The following is a 21031-nucleotide window of genomic DNA, read 5'->3' on the forward strand; positions in this document are numbered from 1 at the left end:
CTCAGAAATGAGACGAGGCAGAAGGACGAAGAAAAAGAAGAAGGAAAGGAGGAGAAGGAAGAGTCCGCTTGATAGCGACACCAGCTAACTAGTTTTGCTGTGATTTGAACACTCGCTAATGATATCAGCAGGCCTTCACTCTTCTATTATTGACACTCCATTCTCACAGATGGACTGCGTGTGTCTGTGTGGGCCTGGCCAGTGCACCTCATCTGCGGAGTCATTTGACCTTGTTAGCCATCAGCCGGCAAACTGAATGAGATTTCCCGCTGAACAACCGCACAGTGGCCCCTCTGCCGTGCTCCCATTGAAAAAAAAAAAGAACCAAAAAAAAAAGAAAAGAAAAGAAATAGGAAATCCAATCGAATGGGTCACAGTGACGGGCTTTATTAAGGAGGAGCAAGTGTCGGCTGTGCTGTGGATGACCTCCTGTCGCCTGCGTCTCACTCAAGCGTCCAGACAAGGCTGGGAATCAATTAAAGCAACAACTGAGGAACATTTCATACGAGAATGACTCAAAGTGACCCCATTAGAGGTTTCAAATGACATAAAAAAGATCACGTTGCACGGGCAAATTCAACGTTTTTCTGATTCCGGTCCTAACGGCCGGCACAACTCTTGGTGAGAATTTGTACAATCATAGGATTTTTTTTAACAAAAAGTCATTTTTCAAATTGAATAAGATTTCATACCAAAAGAAATATAATGTTACCGATAGACCTAGTAGCAGCAAGAATTCAATCATTTTTGACACCATTAACAATTCTCGACAATAATTTGACAAATTCAGGAAGTTGAATTTCGTTCCAGAAGGAACGAAATTTGCCTTGGTTGTAGGATCATGTTTTAACAACTTTATCCGTTGAAAATGATGACAGAACTCAACGTTTTTCAGCATTCGGTACAGACTAAGGGACCCTGTACGGCTTTTGCCAAAAATGTGCTCAAACGTTGAGTAGGTTTCTGTGTGGAAAGTAATGAAAAGTTTGCGACATTGAACGAAGCCTGACGTGACCGCAACATCAGCTGCCTTCGAAAACACTCGCGTTTGTTTAGGAATGTTTCATGAAAGGATTCAATATTTGTTAACATCTGCTATGCATCTCAGCACCCTCTCGGTTTTCATACCAGAAATAATTCAAAGCAGCAGCGGTGGAAGGAACAGGCAACGCTTTCTTAGCAGAATTCTACATTTTGAAGCATCTGCTCTGGACTGGAACGAGGATTTCCCCAAGAAATGATCAGGATGTCATGCAAAAAGCATATCTAGCCCACACGCATCTTACTTCCCGTGTCTCCTCGAGACAGATGCCAAACACAATAAGTGGTTTGCGGTATGACGAGGAAGTCGCGAGAGCACTTAACTCCCGAGCGGAGAGTCGAGGAATACTATGGCCACTTTATTTCCCCCTAATCCCTCGGTCTGAAAATCTAATTCCTGGCATTTGGAGCCCATTTGGAGACGATCGATGGGGTTAACGTCTGCAGTCATCTGCTGGGGCGGTCTGGGAGGCGGCCAAGGAGAGGTGCGTGGGCAGAGGGAGGTGGCACGGGGCAGGGCCTAAGGATGGCATGGATGAAAGCTTGTGAAGAGAATTGACAAAATGAGTGAGGGCCTACTATATGGAGAGGCTCGGACGGCAGGGTTGAGGGTGTCTGGGGTGAATAGCCCAGGGCCACATGGGCGAGGGTACATGGGAAGTGGTGTGGGGGCGGCAGCGATGAGAGTACATGAGAAGGCGTCCAGAAGTGGCAGTAATGAGGACACATCGTGAGGGGCCACGCGGCAACAAGGGTGAGGGCATATGGGCGCCGGGGAGGGAAGAAGTGAGGTGGCCTAGAGGTGGCGTGGGTGGGAAGTCTACATGGTGAGGAGTTTGAGGGTGGCAGCGGTGAAGACATAGGGAAGCGGTTGGGGGGGGGGCAACCTTTGGGTGATTACATGGGTTGAGGGAGTCTGATGAGGGGACCCGGGGGGCACACTGTTGGAAGGAGTGATAGCACATAAGATGGGGCTTGGGGGCATCATTGGCGAGGGGTGAAGGGCACAAGAGGTGGGGGCCCCGATCTGGACTTGACATTTTCATCGTTTAGCGGGATTACTGGGCCAAACGATCACTTTGCTCCCAAATCAATCCGGCGTCTTCACCGCGTTTCCGTCACGCTAACCTTTAGCCGAGGCTGCGTCCTTATTGACTTTCCACCGCATGAGGACACGAGCTCGCTCTTATGGCGACGCCGCTCACAAATAGCACGCAGCAAGTAGCTGTTGCGCGCTGCTGGCGTGGAAATATCCCAAGCGGCCTCAAAGGTCATCCAACATCCATTCAACTCCGTCATAAAATCGAGCAAAACTACTCACCCAAGTGTTAATGAATGTCTTTAATTGTACTAGCTCTTTCCTGTGCTGTGGTTATCATTTCGGGTACCCCCCCCCCCCCCCCCCCTTTACGCTGGCTCACCGAGTTGAAGTCTGGCGAGGTTTGCGGACATCACGCGCGATTTGGTTTTGGACTTTTGAGGCTCGTTTCCGTCCTTTCCGTGCAGCTGAACCTCTCGACAGCACATACGTGTGCGTGTGCCGGCGCTAACCATGATGAAATACCTTGTTAGCGGCACAAACAGAGGCAGCTGCACCTGTCCTCCATCTAATAGCAAAATGAGTGCACTCCAATCAGCAAGCTGCGGCCCGGCGCCACATATAGAAATGCACGCACGTCTATATTCATGATACGAGTAGCCTACATATCCTTTGTGGCAGGTGGTTTATTTGTTATTTTAGGATCCAAATTAGGGCCCGGGCTGGATTTGACTTGAGAGATCGGCTTGTTGTGACAAATTCAAATGTTGTGGTTTCGTCTTTAACGTGAGATACAAACTCAAAACTGCTTCAGGTGCAATTGCACATTTAGCAATTGAAATTAAACACAAGAAGTGACATCATCAAAAATACTCAGTATGTTATTATTTCTATTGCATTCTGAAATGACTGAGATTAATGAATGGATAAATATTCTTTATTGGGGAATAGTGTGTTCTTGTATCATCAATGGATTAGAATTTTAATTGGTGGATTTTTCTTGCCTTTCACATTTAAATTTTGACTCTTTTGACTAATCAATGGCGCTCTATTTTAGTTTTGAATTTAAATGAATGGATTTTATTTTTTTCTTCAGAAAATAATGTATTTTTATCTTCACTAATACATGGATTTGTATTGTTCATTTAGTAATTAAAGGATTTTAAAAAATTGAGATAATTGTTGTTTTTTTCTTTAGCAATCAGGTTTTTATTTGACTGGATATGGCGATTTTGCGGTAATTAGTGTTGTTTTTTAATTTATTTTGTCAAATGATTTAATGTCAATTATTTATTTATTTGAATATTTCTCAATTTTCTTCAATTACGAAATATTTGGTAAAGTTAAACACCAATCCGTTTTGCTCCCGAAGCCTTGTTCATCCGCGGAAATCCGTCGCGGTTGCCGACAGCGACCGCTTTCCCCGGAAAAGAGACGGGCGCTTCTGACAGCATGCAAATGAACGGGGCGGCCGTTTGTCAAAGTAGGAGAGCTCGCACTTGAGAGTAAAGTCAACTGTAGACCCTCGCGCTCATCGGGGTCATTAATCAGTGTCGTCTTGATTGGAGCGTAAAAGAAGAAGAAGGAGCCAGTCAAGCCTTGGTTCTTTCTTCTGCAGACCCGCATGGCTGACAGCTAATTTAGTGGCTGCTGAAGAAGAAAAGCAATATCCATACAAGTTTACAGTGACACACACACACACACACACACACACAGTATTGTGGTTCATTGTCCGCGCCCCCACTACATCGCAGATTTTTAATCAATTATTTTAATGGGATTTTACAGTAAGGCAAATCCAACTTTCGAGATGTATTTTGAGTGGAGTGCCACATTGTGTCACAGCGTGCCAGCCGGCACTGACGCCTACTGGAAGAGTTGCAGCGGAATTATGAGCCAGAAGAAAAAGTGAGCATTGTTTTATTACTTTTATTACTGCTGCGCCATGTCTGTAAAAGTAGCAGTAACGCTAAAAGTAGCAGTAACGCTAACATCTATGCTAGTTTCTGGTAGCCATTTTATGGCTTTTCGAATTATGTGTTCGCATTAAGCTAGCGGATTTGCAAAAGATGAAATCATCGAGTTTGGTTGAACATTTTGATGTTTAAAGGGGAAATCAACCCGAACACATTTTTTTCAAGAATATGTTCCCAGCAGGCCCACTAGTTGAAACCCGATTAATTTGGGGTTTGTGGAATATAAGTTAAGCAGCAAAACGCACTCGTTTGTAGCCATCTCTGGGGGCGGCCATTTTGTCTTCTGTCGACTGAAAATGACATCACAACTGCTCAGGTAACGACCAATCACGGCTGACCTGTTTTCTGAACCCGAGCCGCGATTAGTCGTCGTGAGCAGTTGTGATGTCATTCTCAGTCGACAGAAGTGACAAAATGGCCGCCCCCGCAGATGGCTAAAAACGGGTGGATGAACTCTTCTTCCACAAATGCAACATTTATCTTGTTTCAACTAGATGGGCCTGCATAGAACATATTCTTGAAAAAAATACGTTTGGGTTGATGGTTAATTGCTTTTTGTTATATGCTCTGCTTGTATGCCTTGCTGCTCCGCGGGTGCGTAAGATTCAACGGGGCTTCACCGTAGAAAGCAAAATGGAGAATGCCGCTGCTTCTGCTGGTAATATTTAGACAGCGGGCTCCGGAGTACCCGAGGAGAGTCGACATTGATCCGACAGCCGGATGAAGTGGATCAAGTCAAACGGTGATGGAGTGGAATTTTTCTATCCGCTCCCCTGACGCCGACGCCAAGGCTACTTGAAGAAAATAACAAGAGGCAGACGACCAAAATGCCCTTTTGAGTCCACAATGGATGACAACCATTGTACACGCACTGGAATCTCTTTGTCCCGCTACTTCATTCAGCAAATAGTAGACGCCTACTGGCAAAGCATTCGCGCTTGAAACGGCAAGGCGGCAAACACATATGGCAATGTTTTTCGTCCGCATTTCAATGACATACAATCACTGTATCGTGACGATATCATACTGCATTTTCGACACCGATATCAACAAGTGCTCGTTTTCATCCAGAGCATTTATTTGACCTTGCAATTGCTGCGTATTTATCGCCGATTGTTGATTTTTATCGCACAATCACAATGATATCCAAGTAACGAGAAAATGATACATTTCGTATTGCCTGATCACAATGACGGAACTTAATTCCACTTTGACTTGAATTTTACTTGGAAGGGCACACCGGCCGAGCGCACTCGCCACCCGAGTCACGTTTGCGTGCGCGCGCGTCTGACATTGCCGGCAGTGGTGTCTCCTCCGAGCTGGTTATCTCACGGCGGCCATTTAGAGGCGGACATATTTCCGCTGACCTTTTCCAGCCCCGTCTGAAAGGACCAACGCGTCGCAGATAACGAGACGCTACGCTGGCACCAAAAAGGCCGCGCTTGTCTTTTCCCTTCAAAACACATTTTGTGGAAAATGCTGCGTGTTGCGTGTCAGAGTGCGTGTGCGTGAGTGCGTCCCTGCAGCCAGCTGTGGGATTCTTCTGTCCGCACACATCAATCTTGTTAGCACGCAACGTAGCCTCGCAGGAATCCCGGCCCCGCGGTTAACGTTCCGACCAGGAATTTCATTCTGTCAACCTCCCGCGCGTTCGGTCTTTTAGCATCTCGGCCTCAATCTTGTCAGTTAAGCGCTACACGTGGGTGAAGATACTTTGAACGGGACGGGGCAGGACATGCAGACGGTGTGGTATCAAAGGTCCTGATCAATTAATGACGCCGGCAGGTGATGGATGACAAATGGAAGCTAAATGAGTGACAACAGTCATCCTGGTGGAAATGTACCTTTGGTACAAATTCAGCTCCCAAAACTAGTTTGACGTAACGTGAAATTAATCATGCCTGGACCCGCAAAAAAGAAGTGAAGGAATCATTCTGAAAAGCCAATGAAAGGCCGTCATTTTGGTTTGAAGCTTTTAAGGTACATTCAGCCATGGCGGAGAAAAGGTGCTCCTTCTCTACTGGAACGCTAAAAGGGGGTGCGCAGCTTGTATGTTCTGTCCACATGGCATTATGTCAGCCGAGAGAGGGTGCGCCGATGGGTCACGTCTTAAACGATGACTCGCTGAGAGCCTTTTGTGCCGACTCGGGTGGGGTGGGGGGGTAGGGGGCGCTTTTCGTAGTCAACAGGAATAATTCGCACCAATCACAAAAGGCCAGCGATCGGCAGTTTTTCGCGGGGCGACATGACTGAGGACGGACAATGGCGACTAAGTTTGAGGGGTTGACGTGCGGCGCTGTTACCATGGCGACCAAAGAGGAACAAGAAGAGTGAGGTGGTAGAAAAAAGAAAGAAAATTAATTTGTGTACAAGGCCAAGTCGCTAGGAAAATTGCTTTTTTTTTTTTTTTAAACCGTAGGAGGTGACAGAGGGAACGGCCATTGTTTGCGCAACGCGCGTGTGTGCGCGTTGATTACTCAGCCTTTTTCCCCCAAAAACAGACTTAAAGGCTTTAAAACAACTCCAACCATGTCAGACAATGTACTGTAACACACAGAGAGATTTTCCATTTTGTGTGACACGACCAGTCGTCAGAATTCCGCGGCTCTCTAAGTAGGTCACGCTGCCGCCTTTTCTTTTTTTTTTTTTTTTTTTTTTTTTCCCCCTCTTTCCCGCGCCGCATCAAAAATGCATAAATCCCTGCAACATTGGAGCCGCTCGAGAGATACTGTACGGCTTTACCAAAGCAGCTGTGCGCCTTCCGCTGCCATCAAACGTACGAGGATGACGATGATGATGATGATAATGATGGCCCCACACGGGTTATGGTTACAGATGGTTTCAAACAAGGTTTGAGGTTTGAAATTAGGATTGTAAAATGGGGTTCAGGTTACAAAGTAAGGTTGGGAACCAGGGTTAGGGTTTGAAATTAGGGTTTGGATCCAAGATTAGGGTTTACGTCATCTGAGTATCTGCTTGCATGCTGTGTTTTGTGTGCAAGACCATCTACTCAAACCTAAGAAGGTCGACTATTGCGCCAATTTTGTTATGATCTCGGTGTGGAATTTCTACCCGCTTTTCAACAGCTCCGTCCGACCGACGTACACCTCGGGAAGGTGTGATCAAGACGTGCGGCCATTTTGCTTTTACGCCTCTAAAAGAAAGAAATCCATCGGCGGGGCGGCGCCTTGCCAATCACATCTTGCCGCTTACCATGTGTTTCATCACAAGTGGGACGCAAAAAGCACCGATGGCCACCGTGCTGATGAAATCTTTCACGCACACGCGCGCACACACACACACCCTTTTTTTGGGGGTGGCCATTTGCCCGCAGGTCTTCTTCGGTCACCAAGGAAATGAGCTTTTCACTCTCGCCTGCAGCGTCGCCATGGCAACAGTTGAGAGCCGCCGGGACGGAAGCATCGTGGGCAATGCCACCGCGCGAGCGGCCGGACAGGTGAGACGCTCATTTTGCGGCATCTCTGCGTGAAACTTCCTTTCACGCTGCCCGCAAAGGCCGAGGTGTGGTTGGCGAATGCCGAAACATCGCCAGTTTCCATTCATTGGGAACACAGGTGGAGGGTTTTGGGCTTGTAAGATAAAAGCCGGGAAGAATTTCTTAACAAAGACCCCCCCCCCCACCACCAGATGCCCTCGGGGTGGGTTCAGGTGGTTCTTGCTTTTTCCTTTCCCACTTTTTCAAGGCGCCCTGAAGGTAACATGACAGCCAAGGGCTCCGAGGCGGGCGGGCGTGCAGCTGTGCTCCCACTTGCCTAACGGCAGGGGAAAAAAGGGGAGGGGGGGCGCGTGGGGGGGGGGGTGGACGGGTATAAGCTTTTCCTGAAATTTTTTGGGCGCACTTTTGCTTTGCTTTAGATACTTATTTAAGTTACGGTAACTTGCGTTAGTTGGTTAGCTCCAATTCCGGGATGTGGCTGTGTTCATAATGAGCCAATCACATTCAAAGTCATGTAAATGGGTGTCAACACACACCTGCCAACAACCCCAAAATAAACTTCAGCAGTTTGAGGAGGCTATTCCTGACTTTTCTTTTCTGACGTACTTTTACCTTTTAGCTACTTTAGTTAAATTAATGTAACTATTGTTTCTTAGAGACGGTTGTTTACAGTTACAATTTGGGGACGTGGGGCTGTGTTCATAAAGAATCAACCACATTCGAGTTGCCGCCATTTGAATTGCCTCTGACTGACCCCCAAATAAACGTCAGATGTTCTAGTAGGCTCTTCCCGACACTTTTGCTTCCAGCACAAGCCACGGCCTGTTACTAACAAGGCTCGCGTCGACTTTTGACCTCCCCTGCCTATGTATGGCAGCCGCGCATTCCCTCCATTTTGCGCCTCATCGCGCGCGCTTGGTTTTTTTTTTTTTTTTTTTGCATTAAGCGGCACGTAAACACGTTGACGGCTGAAATTGGGCCGTCGAGGAGGGTGAGAGACGCATCCGCGTCACCGTGATGAGTGAGGGTGAGGGCGGCTTATTAGAAGCTCGTCGCTCTCTCGCCGAGGCCCGCGGGTCAAACAACAGCTCGCATTAGACACGCCACACACACGCGCGCGCGCGCACAGAGGAAAAACCCTCTACTGTACTGCCTCCATTATTCATGCTTGCATGCAGCATGTTCCCTAAACACACACACACATAAAACACACGTAAACATATACATACATTGAGGCACTTGTAGATGAAAGCGGGCGAGTCAAACCTGCGACCCAATGTGCACGCACGACCTTATTTGCCAGCACATGCGAGAGAGAAGCCGTGGCCAATTAGACGGCAGCTAGCGCTACGGGCGATGAACGGCAGCTGGCAACGCACACACGCAAACGCACACACAGTGCATGTTTTGTCAGCAATGACAAAAGGCAGTCTTAAAGATGGAGTTTTGCTCTTGTTTGTTTTGTTTTGTTTTTTTATGTTGAAATGATGCAAAGAAAAAAAAAAAAACATTTGACGCTATGTTTACTTGAGCGGCGCACGCGAGCGCCGCTAGCCAAGCAGAAGGCCGCTTGGAATTGTGGGATGGAAATAAAATGCACCAGTGCGAGTCAATGGACAGCCACAAAGAGAATGGACACTGGGCAGTTAAAACGAGTACACTTCTTTCTTCCTTCACAATTAACTGGGTTCTTGCTTTCACAGAGCAAAATAGTCGCTGACAACTCAAAATAGGGAAAGATGGTTCTGGTTTCGGGAGAGAAGAAAAGTTTGTAATTAGAAAGGTTTTGCGGGGGGGGGGGGGGAATGCAAACTAAAAAGATTAAAGTCCTATTTTCTTTCATCCTAATCGTATGGGAATGAAATCATTTTTTTTTTAATTTCTTGAAAAAATTTCTTGAAAAAACGTTTGTGTTTTTATCGTCAAAGAAATCATATTTCACATTTTTAGGGGTTTTTTTTTGTTGCTTTTTATTTTTGTAGATTTAATTTGGGGGGTTAAATAAAAATGCATTAAAAATACATTTGGATTTTTTCTTAAATAAAAAAAAAATAAAGAATATTTTCCCATCCATAATTGTTCCAGATTTAAAAAAAAGTCTTCTTAAATTAAAAACTGCCTTTTTTATTTTTTTATTTTTTTTACAAACAATAGAATGATAGATTATTTTTACATTACATTCATTGTCCTTAATTCCACTCTCTTGAGATTTTTTTATTCTATTTTCTAAATTGGATTCTGCACCAAAAAAAAAAAAAAATCCCTGTTGCATTGCACATTTTAGGCTGCTGGAATTCTTCTTTCTGATTTTGGGTGTCTGAGGCCAATGCTGCTCGGTCGCCGGGGGTGGCGTGCGCTTACGTGCCTGCCGCCCATCCGGTCGTCCTCTTTTTTTGTCAACGCGCCACAGCTTCATCTGGCCCACAGCCAAATGGGCAGATTAGACGCAGCAGGTTTCATGTTCCCTTCACACAAAAATCACAAGAAGATTAAAGCAACTGAAATCTCCTTTTTCACTCCCTCGTCCGTCCGTCTGTCCTTCAAAACAACATGCAACAAGCAGCAGCAATCTAGGGTTTGAAGCATGGATTAGGGTGTCAAATTAGAGTTTGGAACCGAGATTAGGTATACAAACAATTCAGGTTTCAAGACAGGCTTAGGGTTTAAAACATAGCAGGGTGTCAAATATGAGTTTCAAAACAAGATTAGGGTTTCAAACAACATTTTAGGATGTGAAATTAATGTTTGAGGCCAAGGATTGGGATTTGAGTGATTCAAGTGTTTTAGAAACGTGTTCGGGTTTCAAGAAGGGTGAGAGTTTCAAAGTAGGGTTTCCAGTTTCAAAGAGTTTGAAGTCAATTTTAGGGTTGCAAACAAGGCATTAAATCCAGTTTAGGGTTTCATTTTGACTGGCCAAGTATGTTATAAGACACACAAGGAATTTATTTTAAAAAATTTAAAAAATCGGGTTTCAAACAAAGTTAGGGTTTGAAGCCACTGTTGGGGTGCCAAACTCGGGTTGGATGCCAAAATTAAGGTTTCAAGGCCAAAATAAATAAATAAAAAGAATGGATTTCCCTGAGCAGCTTTTAAAAAATCAATAGAGGCAGTTATGGATTTTTCTTTTCCTGATCGAGCCCTCAAAAACAAAACCACGAGAGACTGATTTTTTTTTTTTTTAATGGCGATTCACGCTGCGTGCACCGACTATCATTTTGGAGCCTCTTCTCTTGGTTGCACTGCTTGCAGTACATTTGTTTGGATGCGAAGATTTTGGGGTCCAATCAGATTGAAGCATGTACGTGTTTGCCACGTCAACGCAATCTGCCCAGGGCCTTCGCGATCACTTGAGCTAACCCACCGAACTTCAACTACAGCAGGCACTTCGACCAATCACATCTTTTCAAATCCGTCAGCATAACGTGGATGAAGTACGGCAAGTCCCCGCTGGAGGCCCAGGTCCCAATCAATAGACGACTCACAAGCGACGACAAGATGAAGGCCATAAAAATGACATCCGAGCCACGACGGCGTGTTTGTCATGCTATTCATTTTATTTTATTTTTACCCCGGTTGCGGTCGCCTGCGAAGCCTCCGCCATCTGTCACAGCTTATTCAGCGTGGGCGACCTTTTCCCGCGCAGACACGGCTGACATTTACATTTGCCCTCTATCAAAAGAGAGAAGAACGGTCGCCACCCCGTCGACGGCGCTCCCGTGGCGTCGACGCCGCTCGGCGACCTCCGGGAGCTAGCGCCGCATCTTTTCCTCAACGACGCGTGGACGCGACATTTCCCCACACTTTGCTCTGCTCGCACACACGCAGCAAGTGAGACTTCCCTGTCCACCAATCGACGGACAGTCTGATGAAACATAGGCAACAAAAAGACATGCCGAGGTCATGAACTGATTTCAGATTCATGGTTGTTGCTAGGCAGATTTCTGATGTTTTTTCTTCAATTTCATGCTAACAAGGAAGTGACATTTCTTTGTCAACCAGTCAATGGACAGCGCGATAAAAATGTTTTCAAATGTGTAATGTGCCGCACGTTTTTTCAGGAGAAAAACTTGATGACTGAAAACATTTTAACAAGCTAGCGGACGAGAGATCTACTCGTTGTTGCTAGGAGGATTCACAGCTGTTCAATGTTGTTATTTCCCGGAATTTGATGCTAACAAGGAAGTGAACCAAATGTCAACCAATCAATGGACAGTTTGACGAAAACACTGAAAAACACGTACTGTATGGTCTGTTTTTTGACTCCATTTTCTCGACAATGTTATAAATCTGACATAAAATCACAAGACGTAAAGCTTACATGAAATCTGAAAGCGCTAGCTGACTTAAATAAATCATAAGAGGACATTTCCACAAACTAGCCCAAAAGAGTACACCTATTCCGTCTTATTTTTGAATGCCATTTTTTTCCATTTCATTAACGAAAATACTTTTTCAATTTGAGTTAATTGACTAGTTTTCGTTGACCACACTAAACTGTACTGCTTTCGGACAGTAAAAGAAATAAAAGAAGTAAAAGCAATAGAACCAAACTGTACTGCTTTGGGACAGTTTTTCCAACTGTGACAAGGTTCCGAATTTCGCAGAAATCAATTTGCCGAGACACCGTGACAACTGGTCGACCTGAAATACAAAAAAAACCACTGAACGTTCAAATAGAATAACTCATGAGAATGCTTGACCTGTTCCTGCTGTGTGTTCTTCACACATCACAGCCTTTCATACCCGTACGCACTATGAATCGGAATAATGCATAATGCTCCCCGCCGCCTCCCTCTGCAAAAAGATTGCGTGTGCGTACGCCACTGTTGACTCGCCCTTACGCGCACACACACGGCGGGATCCTATTGATTCGTGCGCCTCCTCCTACTCGTCCGAATCATATTTTCATCCGTGCCCCGCGTGAGTGCAATTCCACCTGTTTTTTCATTTGATTTCCTCCATTCACAAGCTCTTCATTTAACCCCTCACTCAGACCAGTGTGCACTTTGGCTAAACACCTCCAATCATTTGCAGCTGGCGGAATTGCTCCAAAAAGAATGACTAACAAAAAAAAAAAAAATTCTAAAAGGAAAATAAAAAAATTACATAAGAATGGACAAAATGATAAGAATCTGTACTCGAACTCTATTTTTTACGTATTTATTCATTTTGTGGTGAAAATAAAATACTAAAATGATACTATTAATATATTAACATACTACATGACGACTAATACAAATCCTAAAACATACCCGGCAAAAAAAGGAAAAAGAAACTCAAATCTGAAACTCCAAAAATTCCAAAATATGGCGGATTGTGACACGTTTGTTACACTAACTGACAATACGCAAATGCGGAACAGTAACCTTCAACGTCTGTTGAATTCCCGCGCCGCAACGCTACCATGTCACGCTATCAACGTTATTTTAACTCGTCTCATGCTAAAAAAAAAAAAAAAAGATCCAAATTGTGATATCTGCGTGGCGTGCTTTCAGCATGCATCTCGTTAGCATTCCCTGACGGACGGCCATCTCGTCTGCTTGCAATTAGCGCCGTTCACCCGCCTCATACATACATGCACGGCGCCTTTTCAAGTGCCATTAACATGCGCGACGAGGCGCCGCACCGTCGCGCTCGTGTGCCGCGGGGGGTGGAAAGGTGGAAGAAGTCTATGGAATGCGTTTTAGCCTCACTTCGTTGTTGTTGTTGTTTTTTTGTTTTTTTTTTTATTGGCCGCCCTCGGGAGAATCCTGATGGCGTTAATGGCTTTGCTAATTGCTGTTATTCTGCAAGAATGCTAATTAGCATAGCAAGCAGGAGCAGGAATGAACGTTAGTCCTCGTCCTTTAGGCCGCACTAGAAAGTGGAGAAATTGTACAGGCGAGACAATGATTAGATAACATCTACGGTGAAGCAGTATGTGGCTCATTAGCAAAATGCCCTGTTCCACTTTCAACAATTGTTTGTTTAACAAGATCCAATCACGAATTGCACAGGTGGCAAACATTTAACTGTAAAGAAAAATTCACCAGAGCAGGCTCCCCGTATTCACGTCTCCGGTGAAGCAGCATGTGGCTTCACTCACTGTTCCATGTCATTGTGAACAATTGTATGTTTGTGGCGCTGAGTGTAACTCGTCAAAAGCCACTTACTCGTCGATTGATTGCACAGGTGATTAATTTATAAGCGGAATGTAGTGCTCAAATCCTGCCTTTGGTGAAGCAGCATGCGGCTCACTGGCCAAGGTGATTTCCCAACAGACTGTTGAACGATTGTTTGTGACAACACCCGACAACCCTTCAAGGGTGGGAGGGTTGTTTTACGAGCTTGTGTGTTAGTGCGCATCGGCGCGTGACAGGAAACGGACTTGGTGGCGTCCTCGCAGCGCCACGGGGGCAATAAAAGACGGCTGGCGCTTTACGGTAACACTTCATTAGTCATCGCGAAGTAGAGCTGGCGAGGACGGCCAATCCCATCTATCAGCGCACCTGATAAAGACACAAATCCCGCTTTGTCAACAGGAACGACTTCATTGCCACATGGAACAACAACTCGGCTCAGTGAGGCCACTAAAAAACACATTTCTTTTCTTTCTGGATGCCCTAGCATTATTGTCTAATAGTTGTATATTTTTTCCTTCGTTTTTTTCTGTTATGTATTTTAACACCTACCGTAATACTCCCATTTTATTTTTGCTGCAATATTTTTCTAACAAATGGATGTTTTTTCTATATTTCATTTATTTCTGAATACTTTTTGTAAGATATAAGAAGTAACTTCTTTTTTTTACACTTGATCTGCTCATTTCCACTGGTACACAGCGGAATTTCATCTTTTTTTTGTTGCTGTTGTTGTTGTCGTGCGCGTTAATCCTCACGCACAAAAAACCATGCGTAAGGACGCCCAAAGATTAGAACTGAACCGATAGAGCTCATTTGATCTCTTATCGTCACGGCGCAGCCTTTTTTGTGATCCAATGTGGCACCAAATGTGTATGTGTGAGAGTACTGGACACGTGTGTGTGTGTGTGTGTTTTTATGTTATCGCTTTAAGCTCACAATGACGCTGGCCAAGCGTTTTGCGCTAACAATCAGCAGCAGGCCAAGTGGAGGCAGGGGAAACCACACCAAAAAAAGTGTTGATGCGGATCACCGGCGCCCCTTCTGGTGGGCATGCGATCAGGCGCTCGCTCGGGGCTCCGCCGATGAGTCGACCAGTCCACTTTAATATCACACATCAGCTTGACATTTGAAGTCGACTAGTCGCTAAACACGTGGGCCATTTACGAACGACCCTTGAGGTTGGGGGCCGCTGTATTTTGCGAAAAAAAAAACAAACAACGACCATGGATTCATTGACTTGGATTCGACTTTCGTCACATTAGTGAAATCCTTCAAATGTAGTAGAAATGTGGTTGCGAATTGGCGCAATATAAATAAAACTGACTTGAGGTTTCACACATACACACACAGGAATCTAAAAATGTCCCATCAATTTTGGTGAGATCATATTTGAGCAGGGTGTGAGAGCAGCTGCTGCCATGTAATCGTTCCATCGCAGAAAGAAGAAAAGAACATGAAGTCAATGCCGCGGCTCTGACACTGGATGTAGGGAAGGTTTTTGTTTTATTTTATTTTCACCTGCAGTTCACTTATTTATTGCTCTTTTAATTACATGCAATTTATCATTTAAAAACATAATTATGACTATTATATTGAAGAGTGTGTGGCTTCAAAAGTAATTGATTGATTGATTGATTCATTTAGTCCGTATACAGTAGGAAGAAAAACGGCGCTGTCGTGTGAAACAATATGTGAAAAGAGATGGAAAATTTAACTTTGGAAAAGATGAAGAGATCATAAAAAAATACTGGCCCTTCTTGGTATGTTTACTATTTTTCATTTTCAGCAGATAAATGATCTTGATGATGGTAAAATATTGAATAAAATATGAAATATTTGTATTTGGGAATTCTTGTTGTCAATAGTTTATAGAATTAAACCAAAATGCTTCACTCAAACATACCTTATACCTAAAAATGGGAAAATCTGCGAAACAACCATTAAAAAAAACCGAACACACAATGTAATTTTTTTTAGCGTTGCTTAAAAAAGCTTTTTAGTGCTGCGTGTGTCCCAATACGTTTGCACATGTACCGTAGTGCAGGAAGCTTTGCGGACAATTCCCTCTGAGAGCGCCACTTCCAAGGGCGGGTCAAGTCAGGTGGGCTCGTCAGACCCAAGAAAAATATGTTGACATGAAGATTACGACGAGAGGGATGAAGCAAAAAAGCAACAGAGAGCATTTTTCTTCTCCCCCGCTGGCAAGGCGCCACAAGTCCCAGCTGCGTCCATGACAACAAACTTGTCCGTCCTCTGGGAAGCGGCGGTGTCAAGTGCCTGCCAGTTCTCTGGGGGCAACGAGCACATGTGGCCTCTCCCGCGCGTGTGACGCTCAATCCATAAAGCTCATGGCGCGGCTTACAAATGCAGCGATACCTTGACTTCATCATGGAGAATGACACACAACTTTGACTTAATTAGGATTTTGACAAGCTGGAAGGGCTGTCCCTCGTCCAATATCGAATGACGGCAACACACCTGTCCAACTCTAATCTGCCAGTGAGAGGAATCCACTTTTTCACTACTGTTGACTTGACATACCTTATTTTGTCAATTTTGAATCATTGCTGTGCATTAAACGTCAACGCGTAGCTAGATAGTTGAAGATATGTCTTTCGGGGAGGGGTTCTTTTTTCTTTTTTTTTTTTTTTTTTTGGGTCGCTTGTTGCTAGGCAAATTTTAGGGCTCAATCACAACTGCCCCACAAGCCAAAGAGAAATATCAGCATGTGCTAGCATAGCAAGATAGCAAGTTTGAATGACAAAGACGCACCTTAGATACTTTACTCTTATGTCAGATCTTAATTTCACACTTTGGTTCTGTCTTAAATAAAAAAAAAAAAACACAGAGTTGCCACAAACATTCACTTCCTCAAAGTTTGGGTGTGTGTGTGTGTGTGTGTGTTTTTGCGGGGGATTTCGAAAGAAGGTCGCCGAGCGTCTGCTGCGAGTTTTATGGACGTTGTCAAAATAACGTCCTTGCGACACGTCGTTTTGGGCACATTTACGTTTGCCCTTTTGTCAACGGCGACAGCTTTTATTGTGAACGGTGTTGAGGCCGTGGGCGGACCTTGGGCGTCTTAGGAAAGATTCATTGTTACCTCCAACACACACAAACTGATGCACCAGGCTCTGTTTTGGTCTGACTTTGTGGATTAGTTTGGAGTCGCGGTCGTAACCCGAAGACGGCAAGGCGCGTGGCCGAAAATGTTCCAGCTGGTGGCGGCGAGAGGGTGGACGGAGGTAGCCGTGCTCATTTTTGCAAAAGGCAATCTGGCGCCGCTGTGGAGCCGCCACATGCTCACGTCCTCGGGCAATTCTGCGGGGCGCAACGCAAACCATATGTGTACTCTTGTGTGTGCGTGTGTTACACAGGAAACCAGGCCACCATTACACTTTTTACAAGTGATTCAATAATATGGCGCGCCCGCTGTCCACCGCACACACCCAAAACAAAACAACCTTGAAAAAAAAATATATATATATATATCATACCAGATGCACTCTAAAAACAGTTGGGTTAAAAACAACACATTTTGGGGTAAAAAATTGACAGATCCACTAATTGGGTCATTTGACTCACCTTCTTGCGTTGTTTTGTACGAAACCACGAAAAAAAAACAGCCCAGAGAGTCGGGTCAAATTGACCCAAGTAGCGGCTCGGTCCATTTTTAGAGTGTGCCACCCCACACGCCGCCGTTAGCATTATGGGGAGGTGGCCCTTGGTAATTATGGCAATAAAACTGTCAAGGATGTTATATTTTACGGTGATATTATACTAAAATATTTCATTGTAAATGTGTCATTATTACCTCCGCCAAAGCAGAAAATTCGTTTTTGCAGATTGGTATTTATCCGAGATTATTTCTGTCATGATGAACAGTCCGCTCCCAAAATGTAAATGGAAAGAATTTTTCATTTTCCATGTCTCCATAAATCAAGAACATTTTAAACCACAACATGCAAGCATGATTCCCCCCCACCCCCCCCCCCCTCCTGTTTGACATCTTAGTTGACACGTGACCGGCGCCTTTTTGACATCGTCTATCATCTAAATGTCAAGAAAAAGCTCAATGGCGAGGGGATATGCGGGGAGACAGGAGGGGGAGGATGATGGGGGGTGTTCTGGCTCCTGTGTCTGCGTTCCGAAAGTGCTGAGCGCGTCTCAATGCACTGACCCGGCACAGATAGCGGGATCAATGCGCAGCAGCACAGAAGGCTCTCCGGGGACCAACGGAGAGAGCGGTTGCGAGAGAGCCGGAGAGAGGCGCTGCTCCGCGAGATGGAGATCCCGAAATAGGACGGGATCATCTTCTCCACAGGAAGAGGAAATGGTCAGCCTCTTAATTCCTATTAGATGATAATGCAGTGCTATTTGCACTCTTGTTTCGTGCAGGGAGCTAACACTTTATCGGAAAGACTCAACTGAAGTAGCTGGCTACTTCCTGGTTTGCGAGAACGGCGCAAGACGACAGGATCGTGTCATTTTCGATACCGGGGCAGGGTAACGATTCCATTGCGACACAAATGGGGGGGAAAACGGTCTCAAATTGTGTATTTCTCATGCGTTAGTTAGCGGGCTACTTCCTAGTCGGATGATATGAAACATGACAGCACTACATTTTTTTTTCGTTGGCTCACTGGAATCTCAAGGCACCGCTGCACTCTGATTATGGGTTGTCCTTTTCCTATGATCAATCCATCCAACCCTTGCAGAGTTGATGCATATAAGGCCGTCAAACATCCACCAGCCAAGGCGCCAGCTTAGCACCACGAAACTCTCTTGGTCCCGCCCGCACCCCGCCACCCCCCACATCCAATGCCTTGATCCATATAAGTCCGCCCGGCTACAGTATCAGTCCTCAGCTAGGCTAAATTCCACATGAAGACGGAGGAGCAGCGCCGGCGCTAAGCCCCGCGCTCCCTCTATAATCCACCACTCCTCCTCCGCTACCTGCCCCGAAATACATTTTTTTTTTTTTTTTTTTTTTTAGAAAACATCAAAACACAAGCGCACGCTCTTCTAACTACAGCGGACATCACGGTCTTCATGATCTTCCGGGGGAATTGAGCGGGCCATGCCGGCTCGACCCGCGGCTCCACCGACAGGGGATAAAAGGATAAAGAGCCTGTGCTCGGGGACTGATTACTTACATCTGCCTGGCTAAATCCCAGCGCCCGCTCACACACCAGCGCAACATACACAACGCACTGGGGCTGGACTATTTGGAAAAACAATGAAATGATCTTTTTTATTCCTCTAAATCGATTGCGATTTAATATGCGATTATTTTCTTCAAGGTCCTGTTCGAATGTTTTTTGGGTTTTTTTTTTAACAAACACAAGCGATAAATGTTGATTTGAATTTGGTTCATTGTTCAGCCCTAAAATGGCGGGGTGGGGAAACCCCAGAGAACCTCAAATAAATAAATAAATATTTAAAAACCTAAATAAATTAAACAATATTGAAAAAGAAGAGAAAAAAAAAAAAAAAAAATCGAGGAAACCATAAGGGGTTTCACTGTACAGACAAATAAATATTGTTCGAAATGATTATTTATTCATTATAACGAACTATTTTGCATACACATTTTTATAACATAATTTTCGAATGACCTGGCCCATCTGTCTCGTTTAAAATTCCATTGTGGGCACAAACGTTTGCCCACACTTAGCTGGCGTCACCGGTTGTCCCACTCGTGTAAATATTCAAGAGGCACGTTGAAATGTTGACTCGAAGCGCTCCAAGGTGTGCGGGGACCATTTCCGCAAGCGTGTAAATATTCTCACAGCAGTTAGCGGATGCCCCTCCAGCTACAGTCTTTGCTTTTATTATTTTTGAGTACTAAAGTTACTAAAATAAATACTTGTTTATTTTTTTTTGTTGTACATTTTTGTTTCGTTTGCATGCGACGGCTACACAGAAATCACGGTCACGTCTAGGCCGATAGGTAAGCAGATCTGCAGTCTCGTTGGATGCGCAGATTCGCTTTTTTTGAAACATCACAACTGGTACGTTTCAAACGAAATAATTAAAAAAAACAAACATGGTAATATTTGTCTGTTTGATAGTTAGCAGGCTAATTGCTGTCGTAGCACGGCATATATTTTTTTTGGTTTGTTAGTTAGCAGGCTAATTCCAGGATTGCCAGGACGTTGTAAAATTACTGGACCCTAACACTTTTGATACTTGGGTGGTGAAAACTGTTCTGTCGTGACAGCAAAGAAAAAAAAAAGAAATACTGTGGCACGACGTATTTTTGTTTGCTAGATAGTAGGCTACTTCCTGGTTAGCTAGTATAACAGGATCGTACCTCTTTTGGTCCTCGGATTAAGGAAACTGCTCCATTAGGAACAAAAAAAACAAAAAAAAAGACATTAGCCAAAAGTGATAAAAACAATGCATGAATCGTCAATTTCAGTTTAAAAAAATGTTAGCCTGTCCGCTTGTTTCGGAATCTACTTGCTGGACCATACGATTTTCTTCGTCAACGTCAAGCTCTATACTAATACCGACGTGCCAACAGGGCCAGCAGCAAAGGTGAAAGCTCCCTTGAAATGACCTGATTTCAACAGACCTATTTGGGCAATGGGAAAATGGGTTTGAATGCGTCGCAAAAACACTAAAAAGAAGAAAAAAAATGAGCAAACGTAATTAACTTATGAGACCATAAGAATAAAAGGATCCGGAAAGAAAAGACGAAGAAGCAGCGTGGCCGTGACATGATGCGCAGCACCAAAGACGACAGATGGATGGATAGTTGAGTCCAACTCGCGCCTTCCTTCTGCGTTGGCATGGCAACTGATGCGGCACCGCGCACACTTCCACACGCTATTCACAGTCCGCGGCTCATTTCACACCGAGTGCTCGTTTAGTCATTCCCAAGCTCGCCTTAATTCGCAGACCGGGAGAGGACGCAAAGACATCCAAGGCGGGTCTCAGCACTCCGTCATTGGCGTGCACTTGTGCAAATCACACCCAGGATTTTTCGGGGATGTTGACGGCAAACGTCGGGAAAGACGTCTACGAGAGGAACGCGTCGTCAAAACCAACGCGCATCCCGTCGCTCCATTTTCAGGAACTTGCGCTAATCCCACTTTGACGTGTTTTGACCCTCTCCGTGGGAGAGGCCTCGAAATTTAAGTGCATACCAGCATCGAACTGTCTTTTAAGCAAGTCATCTCGACAAAACACACGCCAGACACAAATTGAAGCAATTGTGCGATGTGATTCGAGATAAAGTCAACGCCAGGGTGCGAAAAGGCGCAACTCGGTGGCGGGGCTACGCGAAAGACGTTTGACGCAACGCAAGTCAGGTGAACGAGCGAAAATTTCGAGTCGCTCGAGTGGGAAGATTCGCGGGGCGCTGCGTCATGGCGGCCAATCGGTGTGGAGA

General features: G+C 44.9%; 2 protein-coding genes across 4 annotated transcripts in view; both read right to left on the minus strand.

Annotated features, from left to right (window-relative positions):
* gabbr2 (gamma-aminobutyric acid (GABA) B receptor, 2) overlaps positions 1-21031 on the minus strand; it is an 81119-nt gene that overhangs the window by 58107 nt on the left and 1981 nt on the right. The window lies entirely within an intron of this gene.
* Positions 1-21031, minus strand: part of galnt12 (UDP-N-acetyl-alpha-D-galactosamine:polypeptide N-acetylgalactosaminyltransferase 12) — a 42168-nt gene that overhangs the window by 287 nt on the left and 20850 nt on the right. The window contains exon 12 of one of the 3 annotated variants that reach the window (XR_015082040.1): positions 9907-9978. The exons of 1 other annotated variant lie outside the window; for it this stretch is intronic. The gene's annotated coding sequence lies outside the window, so the exon portion shown is untranslated. Of the gene's footprint in view, positions 1-9906; positions 9979-11189; positions 11376-21031 lie in introns of those variants that run through there. One more of the 3 variants, XR_015082042.1, reaches the window with a different exon arrangement.

This window comes from Filicampus tigris, chromosome 18 (genome assembly GCF_054856515.1).
Source record: "Filicampus tigris isolate MCC_2025a chromosome 18, RoL_Ftig_1.0, whole genome shotgun sequence".
Classification (NCBI taxonomy): Eukaryota; Metazoa; Chordata; class Actinopteri; order Syngnathiformes; family Syngnathidae; genus Filicampus; species Filicampus tigris.